Here is a 21,627-nt window from a genome sequence, read left to right on the forward strand (position 1 = left end):
AGCTTCGGGGAGCAGGGTCAGCAGACGGCACCCATCTCTCTCTGCCAGGGCCTGGCTCAGCCACAGAAGGCCAGGGTCACAGTCTTCCCCAGGACCGACCAGCGAGGCCTTCCAGGCCCTGTCCGTGCCAGCTGCCTGGTGGGTAGTCAGGGCTGTGAGGTGCTTATGTCACAGCTCGCCTTCCTCCCCTGCCCAGTGCCTCGTCCCCTCCCATTCTGAGCTGCAGCTCTGTCGTAAGTGTCGTTCCTCCCGAATTCTGCTTCAGTGACCAATCCTGGACAGTCTCACCTCCAATGGTGAGAAAGGAGCCACACAAGGATGATATTCCACATATGGAGAGCTAACTGAACAAAGGAAAGCAAGAACAAAGAAAGCAAGAAAGCAAGAGAGAAAGAAGCAAAGAAAGGAAAGGAAACAGAAAGAAATCAGTAAAACAAAAAAGCAGGCAAGAAAAAGAAGGGAAGGAGGAGGGAGGGAGAAGGAAAGAGAACAGAGAAAGAAAACAGAAAAAGAGAAAGCCAGAAAGGAAGATGGAGGGGAGGGAGGAAAAGAAATAGTTTGGGTCTTGTTTCTCTCATAAGAGAGAGAATGAATGACTTAAGCAAGCCACCAGTCCCAGTGACCTAGTTGGTCAGGTGAGCCCTGGGAGACCACGCCAATCCAGCCTGGACGGTGCTGTGCAGCCCAAATGGCACGTTTAGCATGTGGGACTCACAACAGGAGCCAGAGGACAGAGGCCTTCCCTGTACCTCAGGTCCCCGAGGCAAGTCACCTACTCATTCACTTTGGGCCTCGGTATCTTTATCATTGAAATGAAGGCATCTGGGGTGGCTCAGTCTGGAAGCATCTGACTCTTGACTTCAGCTCAGGTCATGATCTCACAGCTTCTGAGTTCAAGTCCCACATCAGGCTCTGTGCTGACAGCGGCGAGCCTGCTTGGGATTCTGTCTGCCCCTCCTTCCCTTCCCCCACTTGCTCTCTATCTCCCTCTCAACATAAATTTAAAAAAAAAAAAAAAAAAGGAAGGCATCTGTGTTCATGAATGAGTGAATGAAGTTCATACAATAGTATTGTAACTTCTCCCTTTTTTCAGACCTTTATTCCATACACAGCACTGGTACTTGAGTGTCAGTCTACACTGCAAACTGACTGATTTCCAAATCAGCTGAGTTTTCTGCCGCACTCTGCAACATATCTTCATTTAGAGCATCTCAATATTGACCAAAGTACTGTTGCTGATGTCATCATCACTCTTAATGAAAATGCACACAAGACAGGGAACATCAGAAATCCCCACCTGAGTTTATGGCACTTCGACGAGAAGAGCTTTGTGGCCACCACCATCTCAGATTGCCCCTGCGTTCCGTGACATGGGCGAGAGAGGGGCAGGGAGAAAGAATCACCAGTGACCTCCAAAGCGTGGCCCATGTGACGGGCGCCTGGACAGCTGGAAGTGGAGGCTTAGAGCATGGTTTGCCTCCCCCTCGCCACACACTGATGATGACCTTTCCTCTGCTCTCATGCGGGCCATGTCTGGATTCCCCTCTGTGGGCTCCGTGGTGCCCCAGCCCAGACAGACAGGCCTGCTATTCTCTGGAATGCTCATCTCTAAGTGACCCATTTTTTCAAGGTGCCATTAAAAAATTTTTTTATTTATTCTTGAGATACAGAGAGAGATAGCATGAGCAGGGGAGGGTCAAAGAGAGAGGGAGACACAGAATCCAAAGCAGGCTCCAGGTTCTGAGCTAGCTGTCAGCACAGACCCCACCCAATGCGGGGCTTGAACCCACGAAACGCGAGATCATGACTTGAGCCGAAGCTGGACACTTAACTGACTGAGCCACCCAGGCACCCCTCAAGGTGCCATTTTTAATAGTTGCATCTTAGCTAAATGATCCCAAGGGCCATTGTACAAGGTGATGATGCTAGCTTTTGCACCCAAGCACAGGGGCTCCCTCTCTCCTGGGCAGCTGAGCCCGGGCTCACCCTGCTGAGATCTGCATTAAAGCTGAACAGGGGGGCACCTGGGTGGTTCCGTCAATTAAGCATTGGACTCTTGATTTCTGCTTTGGTCATGATCTCATGGTTCCTGGGATCGAGCTCCCTTCCAGGCTCTGTGCTGACAGTGTAGAACCTGCTTGGAATGGTATCTTTCCCCCTCTCATTACCCCTTCCTGGCTCATTCTCTCTCAAAATAAATAAATGTTAAAAAAAACAAAATTAAATCATCTTTTTAAAGCTGGAAACGGACCATCTTCAAAGAAAGTAGCCTAGGTAAGAATAACAAGGGTTGTGAATTCTGTTTAGATAAGGATGGACACATACCTGTTCCATTTAGCAACAAGGGTGTCATTGGTAAAGTCACTGAGAGCAGTTACAGTTGGAGTGGTGCAGTAGGAAACCAGGTGACAATGGGCCGAAGTCTTCGAAAAAGTCTACAGACTTCCAGTCTCCTCATTTTCTCTCTAATGTTTTCTCCAGCTTCTTCGAACCAAAACAATACATCATTCCTGGAACCCACATGAGACATTTCACATTTTTCTTATAGTATTTATCACGTTTGCCTTAGTAAAGCATGACTCATCTCTCTTCCTATATCATTAACTCTTTGAAGACATAAAGTAGCATTTCTCATACATTCTCTTATTCACCCACCCCCCACCCACACCCCTATGCACAATAACTGCTTACATCAGTCTTGCACATAGTAGTTTTTAATAACTGAGAGTTAATTTAAATTGATTTAATATATAACATCTCAAAAATCTTACTAACATTTTTAATAAGTATTCCAGTCCACTGATTTATTGTCAGATTACTTTGTGATAACACAAACTCTGTTCTTAATCATTTGATTTATTTCCATCTCAGTTTCATGTTTTCACCTCAAAATAAAACTTAAGTTGAGTAAATCTGCACCAGACATTAATCATATGCCTATTAAATATACCTTTGAGGCTTAGATATGCATGACATGTCTCTTAGAGCTGAATGCTTTGGTTAGTTCTCACTTGGAATGTCAAATGAATTTTAATATGCTTGGCAAATAAGGGCGACGGTTATAATGTGAAGATTTATCACACCTGTCTCAGCTTCAAGTGATGCTTATCAAGGCAGATGGCTCTCATGGGTGCACCTCTCTTGAGTACCGAGGTTCCAAGATCCATTCCTCAACTTGTCAGACCATGATTTTACCAAAATACTGAGAGCTAATCAGTCCTTTGGATGCTTGGCTTAACAGGGAGTAGCATGTAAGCAAAATGCCAATTCACAAATTTAGAAAGCTGAGAGTCCAGGACTCAGACACCCACGATACTGGGCCAGCACACTTTCTTCTTCACACTATAGTATAACTCAACAGATTTTCCATGACCTACAGAGAATTTATCTCTCTGGCATGGAACTGGTAGGGGGTAAGGAAAACCCAGCAGCAAGCACGCCCTGAAATTGGGGTGTGCAATATCTCTGTCAGCAGACTGGAAAGATGACCCAGTGTGTGGTCAGCTGGCAAAGCCACCTCCCCCGCACATTGTGGAGTCCCGCATTCTGCGCCCCGTTCATGAAGCCTGTTCCTTATTCTCTCTGTAGACCCGTTCAGATAAATGTGATACAGGGAGCAACCTCAACATCAGTCAAGGCTACCCCTTGATTTTAGGACCCAGTTATATGTTATTTTCAAAATGTAAGGCTCTTTGTTTCTCTTTTTATTTCCTATATGAGTTAAAAAATTCATACAAGAATGATTGTAAATTACATATGAATTAGCACTTAATGTGTAAAGATGCAATTTGTGATAACCACATAAAGGGGAGGTGGGTGAAGCAGTAGAAGGACAGACTTTTTTTTTTACTTTTGAAGATAAGTTGGTGTCAGTGCAAACTAGACTGCTATAAATTGAAGATATTAATCATAATCCCCAGAGTAACCGCTGAAAAACAAACTTAAAATATACAATAAAGGAAATGAGGGAATCAAAATGGTATGGTATTAAAAATCAATTAAACGCAAAAGGCCATATGGAGAAATTGAAGAACATAAAAGATAGAAGACATCCAGAAAACAAACCACAGGGACGCCTGGGTGGTTCAGTCAGTTAAGCGTCCTACTCTTGATTTCAGTTCAGGTCATAATCTTTCTTGCACTCCGTGGGATGGAGCCCCACATAGGCTCTGTGCTGACAGCATGGAGCCTGCTTAGGATTCTCTCTCTTTCTCTGCCCCTCACCCACACTCTCTCTCTCTCTCTCTCTCAAAATAAATAAATAAACTTAAAAAAAAAGAAAACAAACCACAAAATGTCAGAATTAAGTCCTTCCTTATCAATAATTCCTTTAAATGTGAATGATTTAAATGCTGCAGTTAGAAGAAAAGATATTGGCAGGATGGATAAAAACCATGATCCATATTTCTGCCATCTATAAGAGATTCACTTTAGATCCAAAGACACAAACAGGTTGAAAGTCAAAAGATGGGGAAATTTTTTCCATGCAAAGAGTACTATTTTTTAACCATGTAAACAGAAACCAAAAGACATCTGAGGTAGCTGTGCTATCAGATAAAATAGGCTTTTAATCAAAAACTGTGGGGGAGAAATTACAAAGTACATTATATATTGATAATTTTAAACATATATACCTCAATCAGTATGGCCCCAAAACACATGAAGCAAACATTGACAGAATGGATAGGAGAAATAGATAATTCTAAAATAATTGTAGAGGATTTTAATACCCCATGCTCAATAAATGTACAGACCATCTAAATAGAAGGTCAATAAGGATACTGAGTACTTGAACAGCACTATAAATCAGTAAGATGTAACAGACAGTTATAAAACAGTCCACCAGCAGAATAAACATTCTTTTCTGATGCATATGGAACATTCTCCAGGATAAACCATATGTTAACCCACAAAACAAGCCTCAATAAGTTTTTAAAGATTGCAATCATGCAAAGCATGTTCTCCAACCACAATGGAATAAGCTTAGAAATCAATAACCATAAGAAAACCGGAAATTTCACAAACACGTAGATATTTAACAACACACTCCTAAATAATCAATAGGTCACAGAATAAATCACAAAGGAAGTTAGAAGATGGTTAGAGATGAATGAAAATAAAAACATTAAATAAACACCATGGATGCAGCAAAAGGAAAATTATAGCTGTAAAGATACACATTAAAAGGAAGGAAGACTGAGGCGCCTGGGTGGCTCAGTCAGTTAAGTGTCTGACTTTGGCTCAGGTCATGACTTCATGGTTTGTGGAGTTGAGCCCTGCGTTGGGCTCTTTGCAGACAGGTCAAAGCCTGGAGCCTGCTTCAGATTCTCTGAAGTGTCTCCCTCTCTCTCTCTGCCCCTCCCACACTCACACTCTGTCTCTGTCTCTCAAAAATAAATAAACATTGGGGTTCCTAGGTGGCTCAGTTGGTCAAGCATCCAACTTTGGCTCAGGTCATGATCTCATGGTCTGTGAGTTTGAGCTGCATGTTGGGCTCTGTGCTGACAGCTCAGAGCCTGGAGCCTGCTTCAGATTCTGTGTCTCCCTCTCTCTCTTTGACCCTCCCCTGCATGCACTCTCTCTCTCTCTCTCTCTCTCTCTCTCTCAAAAATAAACATTAAAAATTGTTTAATAAAACAAAAAGAAGAAAAAGAAAGATATCAGACTATAACCTAACTTCACACCTTAAGGTACCTAGAGAAACAGCAAACTAAAAGCAGAGCCAGAAGAAAAAAAATAAATAAAGATGAGAGCATTAATAAATGACATACAGTATTGATGAAATCAAAAGTTGGTTCATTGAGAGAACCAACAAAATTGACAAACCTTTAGCTGAACTGACCAAGAAAAAAGAACTGACACAAATGACTAAAATCAGAAATTAAACACATTACTCCCAACATTACAGGTATAAAAAGGATCATTAAAAAATACTATGAGCAATAGTACATAGTACTATGTACTAGGGTACGTCAACAAGTAGGATAACCTGGATGAAAGGAACAAATATCTAAAAATACATAAATTACCAAAACAGACACAGGAAGAAACAAAAATTCTCAGTAGACCTATAACAAGTAAAGAGGATGAATTAGTCAAAAACTTTTCAACAAAGTGTAGGATCAGATGCCTTCACTTGCAAATTCTACAAAACCTTTAAAGGAGAATTCTCACTAGTCCCCAAACTCATCTAAAAAAAATAGAATAGAAAGGAACATGTCTTAACCTACTCTATGAAGCCAGTACTATCTTTATATCAAAGGCAAACATACCACAAGAAAAGAAAACTCCAGACCAATACCCTTTATGAATATGGATGTAACAATCCACAATGAAACACTAGCAAACTAAACCCAGCATTATATTTAAAGGATTATATAACATGACTAAGTGAGTTTTATCTCCAAAATGCAAAGGTGTTCAACACAAGAAAATCAATAAATGTAATATACCACATTAATGGAATGAAGAGGATGAGAACACATGATCTTCTCAACTGATGAAGAAAAGACATTTGATTAATTCAATAGCCTTTCCTAATAATAAAAGCTCTCAGAAAACTAGGAGAGAAAATGACTTCTCCATAATAAGATGACTTAAGTCAAACCCATAATTAACATCATACTCAATGGTGAAGACTGAAAGCTTTCCTCTTCAGGTCAGGAACAGGACAAGAATGTTCCCTTCACCACATCTATTCAACATTGTAGTAGAAGTTCTAGCCAGAGCAATTAGGCAAGAAAAAGAAATGAAAGGTATCCAGATTGGAAAGAAAGAAGTAAAACCATGTCTATTCATAGATGACAAGATCCTATATATAAAAAATACTTTAGAATACACAAAAAAATGTTAGAGCAAATAAATGGATTTAGTGAAGTTACAGATTACAAGATCAACACATGAAAAGAAGCTGTGTTTCTACATATGTACAGTGAACAATCCAAAAAGAAAATTAAGAAAGTAATTATATTTAAAGTATATCAAAAAGATAAAAATACCTAGGAATAAATTTAAGCAAAAACTGCAAAACTTGTACACAGAAAAACTATAATGCATTGCTGAAAGAAATTAAAGAAAATCGAAATAAATGGAAAGACAGCTCATGTTCATGAGTTGAAAGAATAAATATTATTAAAATGGCAATAGTCCTCAAAATAGATCTGCAGATTCAATACAATCTCCATTAAAATCCCAGTGATATTATTTTTGTAGAAATGGAAAAGCTGAACTCAAAATTCATACAAGATTATAAGGAATCCAAATAACCAAAAGAATTTTGAAAAAAAAAAAAAACACTGGGCTTCTCACACATCCTATTTTCAAAATGTATTATATAACAATAATAATCAAAATAGTGCCAAAATGACATATGAATAAACATAGAGATCAATGGGATAGAATTGAGAATCCAAAAATAAAAACATACATCTATGATCAGTTGATTTTCAACAAGAGTACGAAGACCATTCAATGGGAAAAGAATAGTCTTTTCCACAAATGGTGATGAGACACCAAAGAATAAAACGGGGTCTATGTCACATCATATATAAAAATTAGCTGAAAATGCACCAAAGATCTAAATAGAAGAGTTAAATTCATGACACTCAGGAGAAAGCCTCAAGGTAAATCTTCACAACCTTGGATTTGGCAATGGTTTTTTAGATGTAATAGCAAAAGTGCAAGCAATAAATGACAAAATAGAAAAATTGGACTTCACTAAAATTAAAAACTTTTGTATCAAATGATTCTTTGACAAATGATCAAAGAAGATGGGTCTCCTGGTGGCTCAGTCAACTGAACATCCAACTCTCGATTTTGGCTCAGGTCATGATCCCAGGGTCATGGGATCAAGCCCCGTGTGGGGCTTTATGCTGAGCATGGAGCTTGCTTAAGATTCTCCCTCTCTCTCTCTTTCTATATCTCTCTCTACCTCCCTCTGCCCCCTCTCCCCCACTCATGTGCTCTCTCTATATACCAAAAAAAATAAAAGAATTTTTTAAGAATTATCAAAGAAGACAATTTAGGTGACACAAAAAAAGAACTGTAATACTAATGAAGTGAACAGTCTCCTGCTGGAGAACTGGAAAATCGGGTGGAAGGCAGAAAGCTCTTATAGGATAAAGATTAAAGACCAAGAAAGAAGAAAATAGAAAAATTTGATTAGCTGGGGCCACAGAGTCAACTTTGGTTGGGGGTAAGAAGTAGCAAGGAAATGGGTATAAAGTCCAGAGTTGGCTTGGTGTTTGGGGATTGGCTGAACTGGATGTACAGAAAATTGTGCTGAGTGGAAAAAGCCAAGCTTGACAGATTACATACTGTATGATCCCATTTACACAACATTCTTGAAATGTGAAGTAATGGGAACGGAGGGCAGATTTGTGATTGCCAGGAATTAAGGAGGGAGTGGATAGAAATGGGTATGGCTTTTAAAGGACAACAGAAGAGATTCTTTTGTGACAGAAATGTTCTTGACCAACGTCAATTTCCTGGGTCTGATTTTGTACTGTAAATGTTCAAGGTGTTGCCCGCGGGGAGAACTGAGCAAAGAATACACAGGTTCTCTCTATATTATCTCTTACAATTGCATATGAATTCACAATTCCCTAAAAATGAAAAGTTTAGTTTAAAACAGCAGCCTTCCCCAGCACGAGATGTTGGGTCTGTCCAAGGCAGCTGCTTTCTAGTTTTCTCAGGCCTGAGCCCCACCGCACTACTTCTCGTCCCCTGACCACAGGATCATCCAAAATCATCTCATCCGAAAGCTTTTCAAATTGCCTCACTGAGCCCCACTAAGTTTTGAAGTTGCAGGAGACCCAGCCAGCATGGGGGATCCAGGGAAGACATGTGTCAATATATCTCTACTTTATACAGAGCAAATCCACTTTTGTCTGCGATAAATACTGGGATTCCACTCATTTATTATATTTTTAAGTTTTATTTTAGAGAGAGAGAGAAAGAGAAAGAGAGAGAGAGAGAATCTCAAGCAGACTCCATGCTCAGTGTAGAACCCTACACCAGGCTCAATCCCACAACCCTGGGATCAGGACCTGAGCCCAAATCAAGAGTCTGATACTCAAGCACCTGAGCCACCCAGGTGCCCCTCCACTCATGGTAAATAGGGCTCTACTGCATTATAATATTGGAAAGTTGTTCATCCAAGGAAATCTGAGGCTTGTTTTGACTTCAGAACATCATTGCGATGTGGCCATCCCTGATTTTCTCGGCTTCAACCAAATGATTGTTACAGTCGAGTTCAAATCCCATTAGCTTTGGTGCATCACTTAACTGCACTCAGGGCCATCTCCTCACCCCTGAAAGGCAGGTAACAATCATATCCTCACAAGAGGGCTGTTCGAAGCTTTAGATGAGATGAAACAGTTAAAGCACTCAGCCCAGTGCCTTCCGCCAAGTAGGACTCGTGGCATAATAGCCAATTTTAGCATTTCTACCTCTCAACAACCTTTTATTCTATACAACTCTAATAGACAGTTCCTGCTTGATAAAGAGCCAAAAATCTATCACTTGACAACGCAGCACAGGGCCAACTTACCCCAGTTTCCTTGATGTCTTTTCATGTGACCTACTTTCAGGGGCTGCTCACACATCACTACATGTTCTCTGTTTTCCCCTCGTTTCTCACAAATTGTGCTGCCTGAGCCTGAGAACCATGCTCTCGATATGCCCACACCAATATCACACGGGCTGGCTGCCTCACCTTTCTCATTGGGCTGTCTCTCAGCATTAATGTAACTCAGGCGGCACTAGAGTTGACAGTCACTTGGCCTGTTGATTGAGAGTGGGCGTGTTCGTGACAGTCCTCGAGCCTGTTTCACACATCTTACTGTCAATATATGTCTATTTAGTTATTTAAGCCATTGGGATTTGGGGGCTGTGAGTCTTAAATGGAGGCTATAGTTACATTGGAAAACAAATCCCACTCACTGTGCTCACCCCGCTGGCCAGAGTCCTTTGAGTACTCTGATGAATGATGCTTCTTTTTCCCTACTGGAACCTGAACCTGTTGAGAATGAGGCCAAGCAGCATCTTCATTACTAATACGGCTGCTGGTGGAGGGTACGCCAAGTCAGTTCCGCAACACCAAACCCCAAATCCTGGCAAACTCACTCCCCATTCATGGCACTGATGGGCGCCAACGGAGGCAGCCTTTCCTGCAGGCAGCTTAACTGGGGAGGAGGGGTCTGAGAGCCCCCAGCCAGGCTTCTCCTCTCAAATTCCCCATTAGCTAAATCACTCCCTCTCCCGGACAAAGTGGGTGAGGGATCTGGGCCAGATGCCCGAGGCCGCCCGGGCTCTCTGTATACACATGCGCACGCGCGGAACAGGAGAACTGCGGAGGGAAGGCATCTCCTCCAGCACTCAGCAAACTGGGTGAGCCTCGCCTAATGCGCCTTCTCATCTCACTGAACTGTGAGGTACTCAAAGACGGTGGACCCATTGTCTAGAGTGGGAAGCACACACGCAGTTGCTTTCTAAAGACATCCTGAGACTTACAAGGCTGGATTCACCCTCTTGAGATTGGTCTCCGTCCTCAGTTCAACAGATACCGACTGACTGGGGCTATTCTGGGCAAACCCACCCAAGGAGAGACGTCTCTTTGGCCTAATAGATGCCCTCTTGGAAGGGCTTGTGCCGACAATGCCTTTGAAAAATGAAACAAAATAAATAGATATTTATATATGATCGTGAGAATAAAAATATCTGGTGATAAGTGATATTAATCGTGTGATTGTAGGGTCAACAAATAATATCAAGATGGGATTCTCTATGAAAATGCCAAAGGCCATTGAGGTACTACTATGTGAATCCACTCAACAGAAAAATAAAACATCATTTAATCCAATTTCTATAAATGTGTTCATTCTTTTCCATATCACAGGAAAAAGTGAGATTTCTTCTTACAGTTGGAATAAGATAAAATATCGATGTGAAAGATAGAGCCAGAAGGTCAAGAAAAGATTTATATTTGTCTCCAAATTTGTTTTCCTTTACAAAATTATTTTGGCTGCTCTAGGGTCTTTACATTTCCATGTAAGCTTTAGAATCAGTCAAGAGTTTAGTCTAATTTTTGTCCCAATTTAACTTGTTTCTGAGCGCTTCCTTCCATATGCAGTTTCACTGAGGACTCAGAGGCTGACGTGAGTGATGTCAAAGAGCTGATGAACTCTGAGGCCAAGGGCCACCATCCACGATGCTGTCAACACAGTATTTGTCTTTTAAACACCCTGTATTCAGGTGCGCCTGGGTGGCTAAGTCCGTTGGGTGCCCAACCTTGGCTCAGGTCATAATCTCACAGTTTGTGAGTTTGAGTCCCACATCGGGCTCTGTGCTGACAGCTCAGAGACTGCTTCAGACTCTGTGTCTCCCTCTCTCTGTCCCTCCCCTGCTCACGTCTCTGTCTCTGTCTCTCTCTCTTTCTCTCAAAATAAATAAACATTAAAAAAAGAATCAACATTAAAAAATAAATGAAAATAAATAAAAAATTTAAAAATGCCCTGTGTTCAAAATCCAAGTCACTCAGCACTTATTGAGTATCTGTTCTATGCCAGGCATTTTGCATCTTTTATTTCCTGACCCTCAGACCCACCATGAGAGGCTAGCAGGCTGGCATTGCTCACTCAAAGGTAACTACGAACCCACCCACCATCTGTCTGTGTGGGTACAGAGCTGGCCCCAACAACTCACTCCAGAGGACTTTATATACACAATGGAATACGACTTGGCAACAAAAAAGAATGAAATCTTGCGATTTGCAACAACATGGGTGGAACTAGAGGGTATTATGCTAAGTGAAATATGTCAGAAAAAGACAGATACCACATGTTTTCATTCATATGTGGAAGTGGAGAAACTTAACAGAAGACCATGGGGGAAGGGGGGAGAAAATAAGTTACAAACAGAGAAAGAAGCAAACCATAAGAGGCTCTTAAATACAGAGAACAAACTGAGTGTTGATGGGGGTTGCGGGGTGGTGAGGAAAGGGGTGATGGGCATTGAGGAGGGCACTTGTTGGGATGAGCACTGGGTGTTGTGTGTAAGGGTTGAATTGTGGGAATTACCCCTGAAGTCAAGACTACACTGTATATACTGTATGTTAACTAACTCATTAAACAGAGAGAGGGAGGAGAGAGGGACAGGGAGAGAAAGAGGGAGAGAGAGGAATTGAATTTGCACACTCCACAATGAGAGTCAGGCTTCTCCTCCGTGGCTGTGTCCCAGAGTCTGCTGGTAGGTTATAATCCCCCTAGGAAGCCTAAAAAACTATGTTCAAGAAAAGAAAGAAAGAAAGAAAGAAAGAAAGAAAGAAAGAAAAGAGGGAAGGAGGGAGGGAAGGAAGGAAGGAAGGAAGGGAGGGAGGGAGGGAGGGAGGGAGGGAGAGACAGAGAAAAGAAAAAGAAAGAGAAAGAAAAAAGAAAAAAACCCCACAGTTTCCTGGGCCTGAGACCAAATTAACTCTTGAGTTTCGAGGATAGTGTCTCGGATCCTGTATTTTAAAGTTCATCAAGCCCTTTAGAAATGACTGTTCTAATCACCAGAAGGAATAACTCTCATCACTGTTTCTCCATCACCTACAAACTTGTTTTCTTGTATTCTCATCTCTTCCTATGCCAAGACAGACAGCAAATTTTAGACACAACTCTCGCCCCAAATCTCTGTGGATCGTCGATTCAATTTTTACATTAAAAAAAAAAAAGTGGTCGTCTGGTTCTATCCATAGTCGTTGTTGCTGCTTTTTAATTATAAATTGACATGACAACGACATGCAATTTTTGACCCTAATCAAGATCTGGGACTAAAGGAAAACAGTTACTCTAAAGGACGTTAAGTCAACCAAAAAGGCTGAAATATGGACAGTAAATCAGACAAAAGTAAATATACACTTACTTCGTTGATCATTGCACTGTGGTTATATCGGGGAAAAAAACCTTTTCTTAGAAAATATGCATTTTAATACTTACGGCTAATGGGGTCATGTATGAAACTTACCATCAAATGGTTCCGAAAAATAAATGTGCAAGTGTGTGTGTGTGTGTGTGTGTGCGCGCGCGTGTGTGTGCACGCGCGCCTTTGCAAAGAGAGACATAGAAAAAGCCCGAGCAAATAATGGTAAAGCAAATGGGATAAAATATTAGCTAAATGTGAACCTGTTCATAAAGTTCTTTACATTAGTTTTGTTTCTGCAACTTTTTGTAAACATGAAATTATTTCCAAACAAAACTTAAAGAAAAAAAGGTTTAATTATATGTTGATTTTTAACAAGCTTTTGCATCACTGGGGCTCCTCACTGAATAAACTCCGAATCCCTGGGACTCTCCTGCGTCCTGAAGGACCTGCAGGGACCCATGGGTCCCTGTGCCTTGTGCCGCACGAATGGGAATAAGGTTACTAAGCAACTCAAGGCACCTTTCACCGCCTCTATTTCAAGACCAGCCAGATTTTCCTTTTTAAAACCTATTTAAATAGAAATCCAACTGCTCTGTGCCCTTCACTTTGTTTTCTTATTTTCAAATCCTTTGAAATCCTTAGAGAGGACTGATTTACAGATGAGCACAGCCAGCAGTATGGACAGTTAGGCGCTGGGGACGGAATGCATGGATGGTACGACTTTATGGGGAAGGAGAGCGGTTTGGTGCCTGCCAGATGCAGCAGACAGGCCTGGAGGAACAGAAGACGCATGCACGGGCACAACACACACGCGCGCGCGCGCACACACACACACACACACACACACACACTCCACAATAACCTCCACAAGGCTGGGTGAACAAGTGCTTTGCTTTCATTTACCAAAGAATCCTGAGGACCATGGCAACTCAGACAGCCGCTTCGGGCCTCTGTAAAGAAATCTCCAGCTAAAAACTGGCCAGAGGGTCAGTATTTACTGGGCATTGAGCAGCAGCCCAGGTTCTGAGCCGAACCCTCCCCATTGGTGGGTCTCCCTGAGCTCTTTCAGCAGCGAAACAGGCATCATTGTGCATGCGGACGCTAAGTCACAAAACTTATGTGTGGTGGAGGTAGGGTTTCAGCTTATTTCCCTCTCACTGCTACAACCATGGCTTGGATTTAAATATTTCACCAGGAATATTTAACTTATAAAACTCAAAAGTTAAGCGGCATCTTTCTCCTCCTCCCAAGGAAAGCAGGGACCCCAGAATGCAAATTCTCATCATGAATCTCGCAAGCCATGTTCTATCACATTGGATATTTTTGTTGTAACTTGTTTTTATTTTAATCTCCCAAAGTCGGCTTCATATGTTTAGTTTTGTTGACCTTAAAAATAAAACAGTCTGCTATTTCACCAGCAAAAATGGGTTTATTCAAGAATAGCAGAGAATTGCAATTCAGGATATGGAAGCTACAGCAAAACTATAGGCAAATCCAACAAAGGAGAGGAACATTATTTAAATAGAGAAGAAGGAGGAATTTGGGAAGGGTTGTTCTGAAAGAAAATCCCTTAGAGAAAACAGTTCAGGGTGACGACAGTTTCTCATTGGCTGAGTTGCTGGGGCCGTTGATTTGTTGTAGGATATGCAGTGTACATTTTCCTCCGTTGGGACCTATAATTGGTGATTCCTTTCCTGTTGACGATTCTCTTGGAGTCTGTAACTGACAATTCTTCCTATCGTGGACATTAGGTGATATGGCTTCCCCCTTTTCTGGCCTCCCAACTCCATTTTAGAGAGGTTTCCCTTTATTAATACTCACAGTCTTATATAGCCAACCTCTATTTCTGGACTTTATTCTGTCCTACCAGTTTGGATGGTGATTTTCATGCCAGTACAACACTTGACTTGGTTATTATGTTTAAATCAATTACTGTTAAGTCCTCCAACTTGGTTCTTTCATCAAAATTGTTTCAGCTCTTCTAGGTCCTTTACATGTACTTTTTAAAATCAGCTTGCCAATTTCACCACAAAGCTTGATGGTATTTCTGTTGGAATTGTATTGAAATTTTTGATCAATTAGGGAGAATTGACATCTGCATCTCCTTGTCCATGATCATGGTATATCTCTTCATTAATTTTGTCTTCTTTTATCTGTCTTTTCAGTGTTTTTTTTTAATTTTCAGTGTACAATCTTACACATATTTTGTTGAGGTTTTAATGTCTTTTTATGCTATTTTAAATTTCAGTTTTCAGTTGTTGGTTGCTAGCATAGAGAAATGCATTTTCATATTGACCTTGAATTTGTGATCTTACAAGTTTCATTGATTAATTCTAGGGGTTTTTTAATACATTGCTTCAAATTTTCTACACAATGATGATGTTATCTGTGAATAAATAAGGTTTTGCATTGTGCTTTCCAACCTACATACTTTCTTTTTTCTTGTCATATGGTGTGGACGGAGACTGTTACAATGTTGAATAGAACAGACATTTGTTACTTTCTTCCAAATCATAAGGAAAAAGCACTCAATTTGTCATCATTTAGTATAATGTCCATGGTAAGTTTTTAATAAGCACTCCTTACCAAATGGAGGAAGATTCCACTAATGCCTAGTTCACCAGGAATTTTTATGTGAATAGGCATTGAATTTTGTCAAAGTTTTTCTTTGTATATATTGAAATGGTGTTTTTTTGCATGCAATGAAAATATGTTTTTTCATTCATGTATTTCTTCTTTGAATCTTTTAGTCTATAAATTGGATGATATCCATTGATTGATTTTTTTAATGTTAAATCCACTATGAATTTCTGCAATAAACCCCACTTTGATGAGACACATTATCCTTCTTATATATTGTTGAGTTCACTTTGCTAAAATTTTATCAAAATTTTTACAACCAGGTATATGAAGGATATTGGGCTATATTATTCTTTTCTTTTCTTTTTTCTTGTAACTTTTTGTTCTGGTTGTGGTATCATGGTCATTCTGGCCCTTGAAAACGAGTTGGGAAGTATTCCCTCCTTTTCTTTTGTCTGGAGGAATTGGTATAAAAATATCTGTTTCCTTTAAATGATGGTGTACTTCACCAGTGAAGGCAGCTGAAGGTGGAGTTTTTTCTGTTGGGAATTTCTCTAGTAGATTTAGAGCTCTTTGTGTTTTAAAGTATATTTTTCTGTTGAGGTCCATTTGAGTTTCTTGGGTCTATTGTTTATGGTTTTCACCAAGTATGAAAAGTGTGTCTTATCTGATAGTCCTTCTCCTTCTCCTATTTTAATTGTACATATGTTAGAACACTTGATATTATCCCACAACTCCATGAAACTTTTTTCTCCCTGTGTGTTTCATTTTGGATAATCTCTATTGCTGTATACTCAGGTCCCCTGTGACTTTCTTCTGAAGTGTCTAGTGTGCTGTTAATCCAATCAAGTGTGTATTCTATTTCCGATGTTATCTTTTTTTTCCCTCCAGTAGTTCTATTTGGGTCTTTCTTCTTTTTTTAATGTTTATTTATCTTTGAGAGAGGGACAGATAGACAGAGCATGAGCAGGGGAGGAGCAGAGAGAGAGAGGGAGACACAGAATCTGAAGTAGGCTCCAGGTGCTGAGCTGTCAGCACAGAGCCTGGTATGGGGCTTGAACCCATGAACTGCAAGGTCATGACCTGAGCCAAAGTTGGACACTCAACCAACTGAGCCACTCAAGTTCCCCTTTTATGTCTTTCTTAATATCTTTGATTTCTTTCCTCATCACATTCAGGTTTTTATCTACATTCTTGAGCATTAGAGCGTATTACAATAGCTGTTTTAACATCCTCATCTGCTAATACTCTCATTTGATCATTTCTGGGTTTGTTTTCATTGAATGGATTTTTTTTTCTTGATTGCAAGTCATATTTTTTTTTTTGTCTTTGCAGGCTTTGTGATTTTTTTAAATTAGATGCCAGATGTTGTGACTTTTATGCTGCTGTATACTAAATTTCACTGCAATCTTTAAAAGAAGTTGGCACACAGATTGCTTAGGAAATTTTAAAGGGTGCTTTCAGGCCTTGTTAGGGCTATCTAGCGCGGCCTTTAGTCTAGAGCTAATTTAGCCCCACAACTAAAGCGCGACATTGCTGAAGACTGATTTTTCATGGATTAGAGCTCTCTCCCTCCTGCAAGAGAGAACAGACTCTCCCCAGCCCTGTGTGAGCTCTGAGACTTGTTGGCTTACTGCTTTTCAGCCCTGCAGAGAGGTACTCTGTGATCGCTTCTCGGCCTTTTGGCTAAGATGTGCAGAGAGGTACTCTGTGCCTATACAAACCAGTATTCACCTAAGACGAGAAGGAATCCCTCTTTATATCTTCAGAGTTTGCCCTGTGTAAGTCCCTCCTCTTCAGTAGTTTGCCCACAAATCCTAGCTAGCCTACAAAGGCTGATCTTTGCCTTCAGCTGAGCAGAATTGCTAGTCCATCCACTGGGTTCTGGCAACAGCCTTCAGGCAATCAGTCGAGACTATCATCGGGCGCACCTCCTTTCTTTATCCCGGAGTCATATGCCTGCACTAGGTGCTGTCCGCTGCCTGAATGACCTGTTTCGTATGTTTTGTCTGATTTTCGAGTTGTCCATGGTGGGAAAGCGTGGCAGTAGGACTTCATGGGTGGCCTCCATGACCCCCACATCCTGGTGTTCATACTCTTGAGTGTAGATAGCACCTGTGACTTCCTTCTAACCCACAGAATGTGGCAAAGGTGATAGGGTGTATATGATTCCAGGTATGTGACTGTGTTCCATGGGGCTGGTGCTCATCTCCAGAAAAGACCTTGATGGCTTTGCAGAAACAAGCTGCCATACTGTGTACTACCCGTTGGACAGGGCCACGGAGCGATGGTGGCCTCTGGCCAAAAGCCCATAAAAAACTGAAGCACTCAAGTCAGCAGCAGGACTTTGCAAGGAACTGGATTTTTCCCAGAACCATGTGAGTGTGAAAGTGGATACTTCCCCAAACTTCAGCGGACACCACTGCCCTGACCAACACCTAACTGCGGCTTTGTACAACGAAAGCAGAAGACCTAGCTAGGCCATGCCCAGACTTCTGACCCACAGAAACCGTCATGCAATCAATGTGTTATCAGCCTGCTGCCTTTGTGGTAATATTGTTGCACAGCAAGAGGTAACTGATATAAAAGTTAATCCCCACAGCAGCTAACACTTTAGGAAAAGAAGTAGAACTCTTACTCTACTTTTATGAGGAAAAGGAGTATATTTGATTTTCTGTTTCATCTAAAATAACCCAGAAGTCTATAAACATAATAATGTCTCTCACAGAAAATGTAAGGAGTCTCATTAAAATAAAAACAGCAGGGGGGCGCCTGGGTGGCTCAGTCCGTTGAGCATCGACTTCAGCTCAGGTCATGATCTCATGGTTCAAGCCCCGCATCACGCTCTGTGCTGGCAGCTCAGAGCCTAGAGCCTGCTTCCGATTCTGAGTGTCCCTTTCTCTCTGCCCCTCCCCTGCTCATGATCTGTCTGTCTCTGTCTCTCAAAAATAAGTAAGTGTTAAAAAAAATTAAAAAAGAAAAACAGTACATATGAGAAAGTGATTGATGCATACTCCAGGTACAAAGATCCTTTACAGAGTAAGTGTTAACGAAGTTTAACTTCTGACTTTGTACTTGTGACTTGCTGCATCCTTACCTCTCTTAGCTACAGTTCTCTTGTCTGTAAAGTAAGATTAACACTTGCCTCGGCATTCTTGTGGGAGACAGATGGGCCACGTCACATAAAGCACCTACCACAGTGCTCAGCACATGAGGTAGTACATTTTAGTTTCTATGTTTGTCATTTCTGATGAGGTTAGCAAAACTATTTACCTATTTTCATAACTTGTAGTAATCAATAGCAGGGACAGGAAAGATCCAGAGGAGAATTCCATAACATTTATATAGCAAATATTTATCAAGTTCCACGTAGTCCAGGTACAGGCTGAGATTTAGATATATTTTGGTGAATAAAACTGACTTGGTCTTTAATCTCAGGATGCTTACAGTCTAGTGTGGAGAATATTAAATAGATAGAAAGATGAAAGATAGATAGATGATAGATAGAAGATAGATAGATAGATCGATCGATCACATAACTGGTTTGATTGAGGAATCCCACTGAAATGCATAGACAGATGTTATTTGTCCAGAAACTGTTCTATTAATTTGTTCCATCAAGTCCTCCCTTTCTCTTTAATCAGCTCCCTTCCTGGGATTTCAGTATGATTCTTTACTTTTTAGTCACTTTTCATATTAAAACAACCCGGTCAACTCGTCAGTCTGGCAGTCCGTTAAAACGCCCTCCCCTCCTCCCAGCCCCGCCCCGCGGAAACACAGCCCGCCTGGCTGGAGGGGTGGGGACACGGGTTCTGTCTCCTCGCAACTGCTTGCCCCTGCGTTGCTGGGACGAGGAGGAAGAGCCTGAAAAATGATGTCTCCTTCCGTGGTTCTGCTCATGTCGAGTGTGTCGAGTTAGTTATAACAGCTAATCCATTATATAAGCAAGAACATGGTGAGGAAGAGTCACTTGCTGTGTTTTTATGGATTATAATTGTCCGAAATTATAATTGTCTGTTCACTTTCCGTAGAACTGATAAAGATTGGTCAGCTGTCCCCCCCCCCCCCGCAGTGGCACCACACAAACACGCTCCGCCTACTCCGTCATCCGCCTCCTTCTGTCCAGCGCTGAGGCGGTCATCAGCAAACATGCGGTTTCTAGCTCAGCTGCCTCCCTTACCCTGGGGAGATCCTTGTTCCTTTTCCGCCTGAGCCACACTATCACCCTCTCTCTCATCAAGCCCTTTCCTCAGGTCCAGGAGCAAAGGGGAAAATCAGTTAGTGCAGCAGTTTGTGGGGTATCCACACGGGAAATAAAATGGTTTTTCGAGCACACACACAAATTTTGGAGCTTCATCTAACTTGGCTTTAAGAAAGAGAACCAGTAGAGGGCCCCTCTCACCAGCCTATGGGACAGCCTCTTTTCATACACGTGGCACCTCTCATTTCTAAAGGCTGGATCATGTGGCTTTTTTTTATGTCTTTATTTTCTTTTTATTTTGGGAGACAGAGACTGAGCGGGGGAGGGACAGAGAGAGAGGGAGACACAGAATCCGAAGCAGGCTCCAGGCTCTGAGCTGTCAGCACAGAGCCCGATGTGGGGCTTGAATGCATAGACCATGAGATCGTGACCTGAGCCGAATGTGGCCTTCTTGGTTGCCAGGATCAGGGAAGCCAGAGTAGAGGATCCACTACGGGCTTGTGTAGCCTCGGCCTGGGAAGTGACATGCCTCCCTTCCTCCCTGCCCATTTCACTTACTCTCTTCAAATGAGGAGGGGGCAGGGAGAGCAGTCTTCCCTGTGTCCAGAGTTCGAGAACGGTGTCCACCTCTAAAAGGAACGGAAGGTGAGATCTCCATGTTCAAGGCCTGGATCCGTCCGTCTTTGTAATCTAGGTAGCGCTGCCTGATATTCCTCAACTCTAATGGTTGGTTTGTGACCGTTTAGAAGACACTCTCAGACCTCTTCCCAGGCTTGTGGAGGAGGCGGGGAGAAGACAAGTGCGTTCGGGTTAAGGAGGGGCTCTCTCGAGGAGTCGTTCCTTACCGGGGCCACGAGATAAAGTTCCAGGCCTGCCGGCAGGACCCCGTCAAGGCCCCCGATTCCTCCCTGTTCTCTGAGGGCTCTGTAGGGGGCACTCTCTGTGACATCACACATCAGGGCTCCTGCTTTACGGGCGGGCACACTGGGCACACGGCTGACCGGTAGACACTCCACATCCATTTCCTCTATTCTCCTTCGCCACTGGAGGCCCCGCTGTGTTCAGGCTCCCGACCCCCCTCTTCCACGTGCTTCCAGAGAAGACGGTTGAAAAGCCAGCAAGCTCATTCCAGTTAGCCCCACGCTGCCCAGACCGTGGCTGTGCGCTGCTTTTGGCCATGAGAATGGAAGGGTGTCTACGAGGGGCTTCTAGAAGAGGATGGATGCGTGGAGAGAGTCTGGCGTGCTGCCTGGGGAGCTCCGCCAGGCAGCAGATGCACAGCGGGAGCTGGGAACAGCATCTCCCCGTTCTTCTCGCAGGGGACATAGTCACTGATCTTAAGGTAATCCGAGGCGAGTTTTCTATTGCTTGAGCCAAAAGCATCTTAAAGGACACATCTATGTAAGTTCTAGTTGTGATTAGCCCTCATTACTCAGCACTGAATCCTTTGCAGGCCAAAGACCTTCAAACAAACCCAAAATTCCAATTCTGCTTGCCAGGGTCTTCCAGTTACTAACGTGTAAAATAGGATGTGACCAACTGTAGAGCTGAGGTTCTGGCTGGAATCGGGCGCCTTCAATCCATTTCCAGGTTCTAAGCCTGGTCATAGTCTGACCAAGACTTTTACCAAACAGTAGGATAAAGACATAAAGTTATAGTTACAAAAAAACAGATGAGGGATTTCAAAACATGAATGGCATCTACTTGTACATTAAAAGAATACTTTGCCATGACCAAAAGGGATCGATTTATTCCTGAACGATAAAGATATTTTAGCTTTGAGAAATCCACCGATTAATTTTTGAGGGTGACCTTAGGAGATCACATCCATATATCAAGTATGAACTCCCATAGGATGGTTCCAGCAGCTGACAGGAAGGCACTGACAGAACTCCACACCTCCGGCGGACTGGGGGGCTCCTGGAGCAGGCCGGGAACACACG

General features: G+C 42.1%; 1 long non-coding RNA gene across 1 annotated transcript; it reads right to left on the reverse strand.

Annotated features, from left to right (window-relative positions):
* Positions 1-1,070: 1,070 nt before the first annotated feature.
* On the reverse strand, positions 1,071-20,632 carry LOC115279385. The gene is made up of 4 exons (XR_003903400.1): positions 20,530-20,632; positions 20,243-20,313; positions 2,326-2,510; positions 1,071-1,252 (listed from the first exon to the last, which is right to left on the reverse strand). It is a non-coding gene; the product is annotated as an uncharacterized LOC115279385 (long non-coding RNA).
* Positions 20,633-21,627: the final 995 nt, after the last annotated feature.

This window comes from Suricata suricatta, chromosome 15, assembly GCF_006229205.1.
Source record: "Suricata suricatta isolate VVHF042 chromosome 15, meerkat_22Aug2017_6uvM2_HiC, whole genome shotgun sequence".
In the NCBI taxonomy this organism is placed as follows: Eukaryota; Metazoa; Chordata; class Mammalia; order Carnivora; family Herpestidae; genus Suricata; species Suricata suricatta.